Here is an 8,396-nt window from a genome sequence, read left to right on the forward strand (position 1 = left end):
CCTGAGCATTGCATGCACTGCCAGGGGTAGTACCGTAATGAGATGAATGCTACACAAACTCGGTAAAGCGGAAATAACAGATCAGTGAAAGTTTGGGCAAATTAGAAGCATAATCCAGATATTTAATCAAATTAAGAAATAATAAGAGCATGAAGTGAAAGGTTCAGCACCAATTGACAAATATCCATCAAATCGAAATCAATCATTTACATCAATAATAATCATCTAGCACGGTGTTCAAAAGCAGGCAGTGTAGTATACGTCGTATTCGTATGGACTGTGGACTTGCCTTATAGTCTCTCACATAACAATAGTCAATTTTTGCCCGTTTGTAACAGATCTACAAGACTTTTTATTCGAGGTACATGTACATGATTTATTCTTTTATTACAATCGACGTTGATTTTTCCTTCGTAAATCTCTAGATATAGTTTTACGTTGGTTGGTGTTGGAATGTTACCACAGTTCTTGTTACTTTTCCCATCTTGAATGTATCCGTGTTGGACTGTCTCTTCCAATTTAAAAACAAAACAAATCATTCAAACAACCATTTTGATTTTCATGCCACAACGCAGGGCGTCATAAAAAAACAAAATGGAACCATGGCCCTAAAAATGATAAAATAATAATCTATAAAAAGCGCCTCAAAGATGCATATGATGAATTTGTCATGGCAAAGATATCACCATTCAAAGATCAAATATACAGTTGATTGAGCTATCATACTCTTAAAATGCGGTTTCTCTCAAAACGTCAACATGTTCCTTGCTAGTTCATCTCCTATAGTCTGTTACGTTTGATTTAAAATGAAACGATCCAAGATCATTTCAATGTACTCGTAAGTTCTCTTGAAGGATGTTTTTAATAATTATTCTTGTCATGCGTATGTCTTTGTCCTATCTTTATTCATCTGTATACATACCACAATTTCACTCTGACTTTGACATACAAAGCCGGCGGCTGTCACTGACGCAACCGTGTCGGAACTTCTGCATTTTAGATGTCGGTGTCGCAAGCAACTTCAAAAGGTCGGGATTTTGAATTCCCATTTAGGTTATGAGGTATGCCCTTTAACGTACTCACATTTTTAAAAAGGAGAGAATCCCGTTTATTCTCTCATTACGTGGGTAGGCTTGGCGGGGAATCTGTCGCGATGACACGTGTTTTGTTACCGTGCGTCTTTCTAAGCCATTTGTTGAAAGGTTGTGTGAGTTTTAATACTTTCCAAGGTCGTGGCACTTTGAAATGTTATAGTTAAACAGCACAATTTCAACGGTTAAAAAAAGAAATGAACCCTAAGTAATAAAGCCTTTCGACAAAATCAGTAAAAATGACACTTGACTTGCTACAACTCTAGCATGTATCTAACTTCAAACAGAAAGAGATACGCTTTGAAATTTTTATTTGAATTAGGCAACATGCGCAACTCGACCAAACGAAATCCACAGATTGACAAAGAAAACAACAACTAAGTGTACAACTAAGTCACAACTAAGTCACAGTATACAACTAAGTCACAACTGAGTATACAACTAAGTCACGTCAATTACACATTAATATACTGCAAGACAGCTAAGTTGAGGGTTAACTCCTTTTCAGTTCTGGTTTGCCATTTAGTTCAGTTTGTATAGGTCTTTAGGTTGTAACTCATTCCCACTTGATCTCCTGTTATCCCCTTCATTCCTTTCCTATTCAGATGTGTTCATTCACACCATCATCCGCACATTTGACTCTTGTTCAACATTCCCAGCCAGTTGTTATCTTCATCCTATACTTGGTGTCTTTGGTAGTTTTGGTGAATTATCTAGGTTCTTACTTTTAAGTTGGCCTTCTCTAGTGCTTTCATTTCTGTTTGTTGATTTGAATATTCAAAGTTGCAATTTAGTTTAGTTTACGCAAATAATGTTCATTGTGGTGAACTTTGCGGAGTGCAAGCAGCCTCGGAATAACTCAGTGCACCTCAGGGCTTCTAGAATGAAAACTACAATCTCAAAGCATGTCACTTACCTATATCAGAAACGATAAAGAACATGGCATTAGATTTTCTTCAACATGCCATTTTTCCTTCCTCTATTCTTTCTACAACAACAACAACAACAACAACAACAACAACAACAAATCTGTAAAAAAAGAGAGTTAATTCACCATTGACCATTTAATAACCTTCAAAGGAAAAAAAGAAGACTTTCAAAAATGTACACATAATAAATTCAATTTAATTCAATTTGATTCAATTCAAAGTTTATTTCATTTTCGACTAAACATACATGCTTCACTTCCTTTGATAACAGAGAATAAGGTAAACAGAACATTGTGTAATGAAAAGACTGTACAATAATTGAGGACTTTATAGTAATTATACATTGTAGTAAAAAAGAAACAGAAGTGGTCGAAATGAAGTACATGTATGACCTTGCTTAAAGTGCGAAAAATGGAGAGACCCACTAAAAAGACAGAGCTTGTAGAATGTGGGCCCCTCTGGAAAAGAACATCGATGGGAAGATTAATTGAAGCATCATAAATACCAAAAAAAAAAAAAGAAGAGGAAGAAGTCTGGAAGCCCACTAAGAATTAGATTCACAGATAAATACACTTACTTTCACAGACGCGAACAAACATGAAACAAGACTAGACAACAAATCAATTACTGAAGAAAAGGCTGTACGGGACAAAACGGAATGGACAAGACTAACAAACGCGAACAAACATGAAACAAGACTAGACAAATAGTTACCTAGAAAACACAACAAAGTAAAAATGGATGTTCCGATTATCAAATTCTCGTTTCAAAAGTTAGTAAAGTGTATCTTTTTTATACGTAAAAAAAGGAATAATTGTTTGTTGTGTCGTAAAGCTAACCAAGAGCTTGATTAGTGCTCTACAGTGACTGTCAGGCTTAACCACCTTCACTTATATGTCTATGCCTATTTTGGCATCTTTAGACAGGCAAACATTGTGATATATATACATATCTGTCTATCTATCTCTATCGATATATATGTATATATATATATATATATATATATATATATATATATATATATATATATATATATACATATACATAAATAGACATATGAATATGATATACATGTATAATGATTCTGTTTGTGATCATCATGCTAAGAATTATAAGACAATATGATTATTATATGGCAGCATTATGATATATGTATATATATGGCAGCATATGATGTTATTCTGATGATGATTTGAGGTTAGATTGGATATTTGTATTGAATTGAATGATTGATTTGTGTATATAAAGGAAATGATTTAGAAGATTGGTAATATGTGAAACTGCATTATATATTATATGACACATCAGGTTATTCATATAACAATCGTTCTGTTGGTAGGTCCTGACGAAGGCCCAATGACGGGCCGAAAGCTTGACAAATAAAAGGGAGACTAAGATCAAGAGCAACGTCCCGCCTCAGTCCAATTTCTTTCAACTATATATACATATACATATATATATATATATACACACACATATATATATACATACATACATATAGATATACATATACATGCACATGTACGTATATAAATGTGTGTGTGTGTGTGTGTGTGTGTATCGTACATACATCTTTGAAGGATTTTTTTTTCTGCTAATGATGTACAGTTATCCTGAAGCTCTCTAAACGAAAACTCGCAATGCCAAACAGGACTTTGAGAACTATGTATTCACTGAATCACGACGAAAACAAACGTTATTGTTATCTTTAGCTTCATGATAATCATCATAATATACTAGTATCGAATCGACGTCGTCTTATTCATGAATTGATTACATGTGTATTCAACTAACACATTGCCCATGGGAAGCGTGTATTAAATATATATGCGAGTGTGTCACATCTAGGAAGCAAGCCGTTACTTTGCATACCAACAGCGCGTGAAAGTTAAACTATGCAATCACAAATTACATGAATTACTTGTGAGCGCATTCTTTTCTTTTTTCCTCTTTAAACCAAAGGAATTTTTCGTTATCTTGTTGACAAAGTGTTTTGCTTTTATGTCTCCGCCACGAAGTGACGCCGGAGGCATCATGTTTTGGGGTTGTCCGTCCGTCCTTCCATACGTTCTTCGGTCCGTCCGTCCGTAATGAATTTTGTGGACGGCATGACATTTGTTGTATCTATTTATGAGTGGACTAACTTTTGGGTGAATATGCTCAAGGTCAGAGGTCAAAGGTCAAGGTTAAATTCTCAAGATTCACTATTCCCAATATCTGTGCAATGTCTGAAGGTATTTTCTTGAAACCTGGTGTATATATGTATTACCCCATAGAGTTTTAGGCCATGGGATCAAATGTCATACGTCTAAGGTCAAGTGAAAATGCTAAAATTTCACTTTTTGCTCCATACTAGTATCTCGAAAATGGCCTGAGGAACCTTTACGAAACTTAGTACGTATGCATGTCCTGCAAGTAAGTGATTATCGTACTTTGTTAGTGGGATTTTTTCGGTAATGAGTTTAAAGTTCAAGGTCAAAGGTCAAGGTCAAATTATTAAAATTCTACTATTTCCCCCACATCCCCGCAATGCCTAAAGGTATTTTCTTAAAACGTATAGTATATACAATGCAATACCATAATGGCTCAAGTTATTATCATGAAATTGGCATGTACTGCTAGACAACTATTCTCATGGGAATTTTGTGGTCATGGGGTCAAAGGTCAAGGGTCAAAGATCAGGTTGTAATGCTAGAATGCTATCTAATCCTGAAATCACAGTTTTTCTCCATACCTTGTACATTACTCACATGCATACACTTAATAAAACTAGATATGTACATGCATTACTGCACAATGATTCAGTAGGGAAAGATTTTAGCCATGAGGTCAAAAGACAATTAAGGGAAATGATCAAATGTCACAGTTTTCCCCATATTTTGAAAGTGGATGTTACCAGTTAATTTAGTGATTATTTGAAGAATTGTGGGCCATGGGTCAAAGGGCAAGGGTCAAACGTCAAGTGAAAATGTTCACGCCAGCCATCCATCCAAATGAAAAGTTCAAAGAAAGTAAACACTCAACAAATAGTGACAAACATGTCATTTTGATGTGGGGTGGGTTTTTTTTTTGCCAATTATGTGAAACTGCCAACTCACATTGTCAATACGCACTCTTGACCTTTTTGTTAGAACTATGCATTGTGGCGGAGGCATACAAGTCGTCATAGCGACATTTCTAGGGTTTTTTCCCTTTTTTGTAAGAAAAGATGGGGGATAATGCTTTATGTCAATGCCTGCAGTAATCTTTGCAAGTGAAATGACTCCGTTCATTTTCGCTGCCTTTCTATTAACTTTGTATTCGGGCCAATTTGTGTAAAACTCTTTCTTTTTTCTTTCTTTTTTTTTTTGTATTCTCGGTGTTCTACTATTGTCTGGCGTTAAAGTGTGCGTGAAAACCTACAAAGACTTAGCAAAACCAGCCACCAGTAGCCCTGATACTTTGATTCAACCACCATGACCATAAAAAACATGAAACTGAGTAAGCCAAGTTTCAGGGAAATTTAATAGTTCCTTATATAGTGTTTATCTCTCGCTTCTCCCAGCTATCAATGATAAATGACATTCAGTTGCCTTCCAAATAACAGTTGTCTACAATAGCGTCATGTTCATCCAAAAGATTTTTTTCTTGATTTTTCTAAACAGTATTTTATCTGTAATACACGAATATAGACGCCGATGGGTTAGCCGTGCTAAATTGAAGAACAAGCCCACCTTCATAGACATGTGGATTGAGTGAATGCAGCAATATTAGTAGAACACATCGGTGAGAGTTTGAGGAAAATCGGACAATTCGTTCGAAAGTTATGAATTTGTGAAGTTTCTACTCAGTAACTGCTAGATGAGAAAACTACAACAGCTTGTGATGTCACATGTGTACAACGTTATGAAGAAAATGTAAAGAATATTTTCTCTTTTCTTGCATAATAAAAAAGCACTTGACTTGTCTCTTTCAGAAGGCAGGGGGGATAATATTAACCTTAACATACGTCAATGACAAGTCGAGGAAATGCGCGCTTTCTTTTACAAAAAAATAGATTTTGTGAAATTCTTCCTTGCCCTTTGAACATTTCCCTTGTCCTTTGACCCCATGGCTAAAATCTCTCCATATTAACAGGGTCATTGTGCAGTAATGCATGTTTATTATCTACTTTTATTAAGTGTATGCATTAAGTATTCTACAATTTAGGTATGGAGAAAAAGTGTAATTTCAACATTGAATAGAATTTTACCATTTCAACCTGATCTTTGACCCTTGACCTTTGACCCCATGACCTCAAAATTTCCCAAGAGAATCATTGTCACTGGATTTACTCCTGCTCCGCACCACGGATTCTTTTTTCTACTATTTGACTGATCTTGTGTGATTCTAGCGTTTTCAGCCTTTGAATCACTCCTGAGTCATGTATGCGTTCGCTTCACATGCTACAGTTTTTAGTAGAGTACTCAATAAAATAATATCAAGCAATTTTAAGGGAATCGTGTTAGGTAAAATTAGAGATCGATTTCATAAGAGACCCTTGATTGCTTTATTCTCTTATGAGACCTGTATCTTATCAAGAAGAAAAAAAAGGGGGAAAAAGAGCGGAAAATATGCTCTCAAATGGCGTGCATCCTAGCAAAAATCCCCCGCTTTAAAGCATCTCCAGTCTAGCAAATCCCAAGCGCCTGTCTGTCGGGGCGCCGCGATATCTCCTTGAGCCTTTTTTCGGGCAGGTTGGGCTTCGTGGGAATTTGGGTGATTTCCAGAAAATATTGGTCATAATGTGCTACGATTAGGCTTATCTATCTCCATCTCTCCCCCTCTCTCTCTCACCCGCTCTCTCCCATGGTTCGTTCAGTGGTTACTTGCCACAACGTTTTGATGAACTGATTAAGCAGGAAGGGGTAAAAATGACACAGCACCAATAGTGGAAAGTGAGAAAAACTGTCACAAACTTGTGAAGAGTCTCAGCTAAATAATGTCTCATTGGTGAGTTTCAAAATGCACAATGAATTTCCCGCTTTCCATTTATATCAATTATTGATAGGTGTGTGTGTGTGTGTTTGTGTGTGTGTGTGTGTGTGTGTGTTGTGTGTGTGTGTGTGTGAACATGCGGAGGTTCTACGTGTATAGTCATCGCATTAGCACTTATCCAATTTGAACTTCTGTTATATGCAAATTCAATTATTCATGTTTTTCACTCAAAAAAAATAACGTAGAACCAGTTTATGTGGTATCGAATGCTGTGCAACCATGGCAGAAGACGTTTATACCCATGGCAATGAAATATGCAGCAAGTTCATGTGTAGTTGTACACAGAGTGATCAAGTTATACTGTGGTTGGTGGAATACTAGTTTTTATCAGATATATTCATATCTTGTCATCCTGTATTATACCACACGAGCAACAATGCAACATGGGTCCAAATGATAACTCTTTCGGTGACCTCCAAATCCTTAACAACTCTAAGATCTCGCGTCATTTGATTGGTCGGTACGCTCCGCTTATCTCACACGAAATGCCCTTTCTCTTTTCTTTTCCCTAAAAAGACGAATCTTACCTAATTTTCTTTTATTTTTCAGTTTTGTTTTGTTTGGTCCCATTACAGGAGAGCATTGACTGCCTCTATACTTGGACGTGCTCCAATCATATCAAACACTACATGAACTTGAACTAATCCAGGCGGAGACATTGATATTTTTAGTCCTTGCATTTTTTTAAAGTTTATCAAAATGTCTCATGTGGTCTGGCATCCTGGAGAAAGGTGACAAAGGATGCACCCCCCCCCCCCCCTACCCCTCATGCTCTTAGCTTCTGCCCGACGATGTTAACAACTTGCCGGCTGTTGACTTCCTACACGGCTTCGCGCTCTGTTGTTGGGTTGAAACCCCGCCAAGAAAATTATAAACTAAGTACTCCATGCATTGTTCTTATGAGTTTTATAGAGCCGGAAAACAATTCTACCTATTAACCGCCATTAATTGCTCTTTCCTTGGGCGCGTCTACCAGCGGTACATCTGACGCAGTGTGATTTCTTGTTCGGCCGGTATTATTATTAACAGTTTAATTTCGGGGAGATGATGGAAGGCGTCGACCGAGTGGTCCGTGTCAGATGTTTAGAGAGAATAATGAACATTGACAGCGCAGGTCAGTGTGAAATTCCATGTATACTATATCTATACTTGTTGCATACTCTCCATAAAAGTATCTATAACTCCCACTTCCAAAACACCAAGGGGGTGGGGGTGAGGTAAGGTGGTTTCTTGGTCTACATAAATAAAAAAAAAAAACACGTCAACACATCAACGTCAAAAAAGGAGTCATTCTAATGCTGGAGCTATAATTACTGAACAAACGATAATGGTTATGATGATGATGGTGGTGATGATGATG

The sequence above is a fragment of the Diadema antillarum genome, unplaced genomic scaffold, assembly GCF_040938485.1.
Source record: "Diadema antillarum isolate AM-2024a unplaced genomic scaffold, OU_Dant_1.0 seq00000119_RagTag, whole genome shotgun sequence".
NCBI classification, from domain to species: domain Eukaryota; kingdom Metazoa; phylum Echinodermata; class Echinoidea; order Diadematoida; family Diadematidae; genus Diadema; species Diadema antillarum.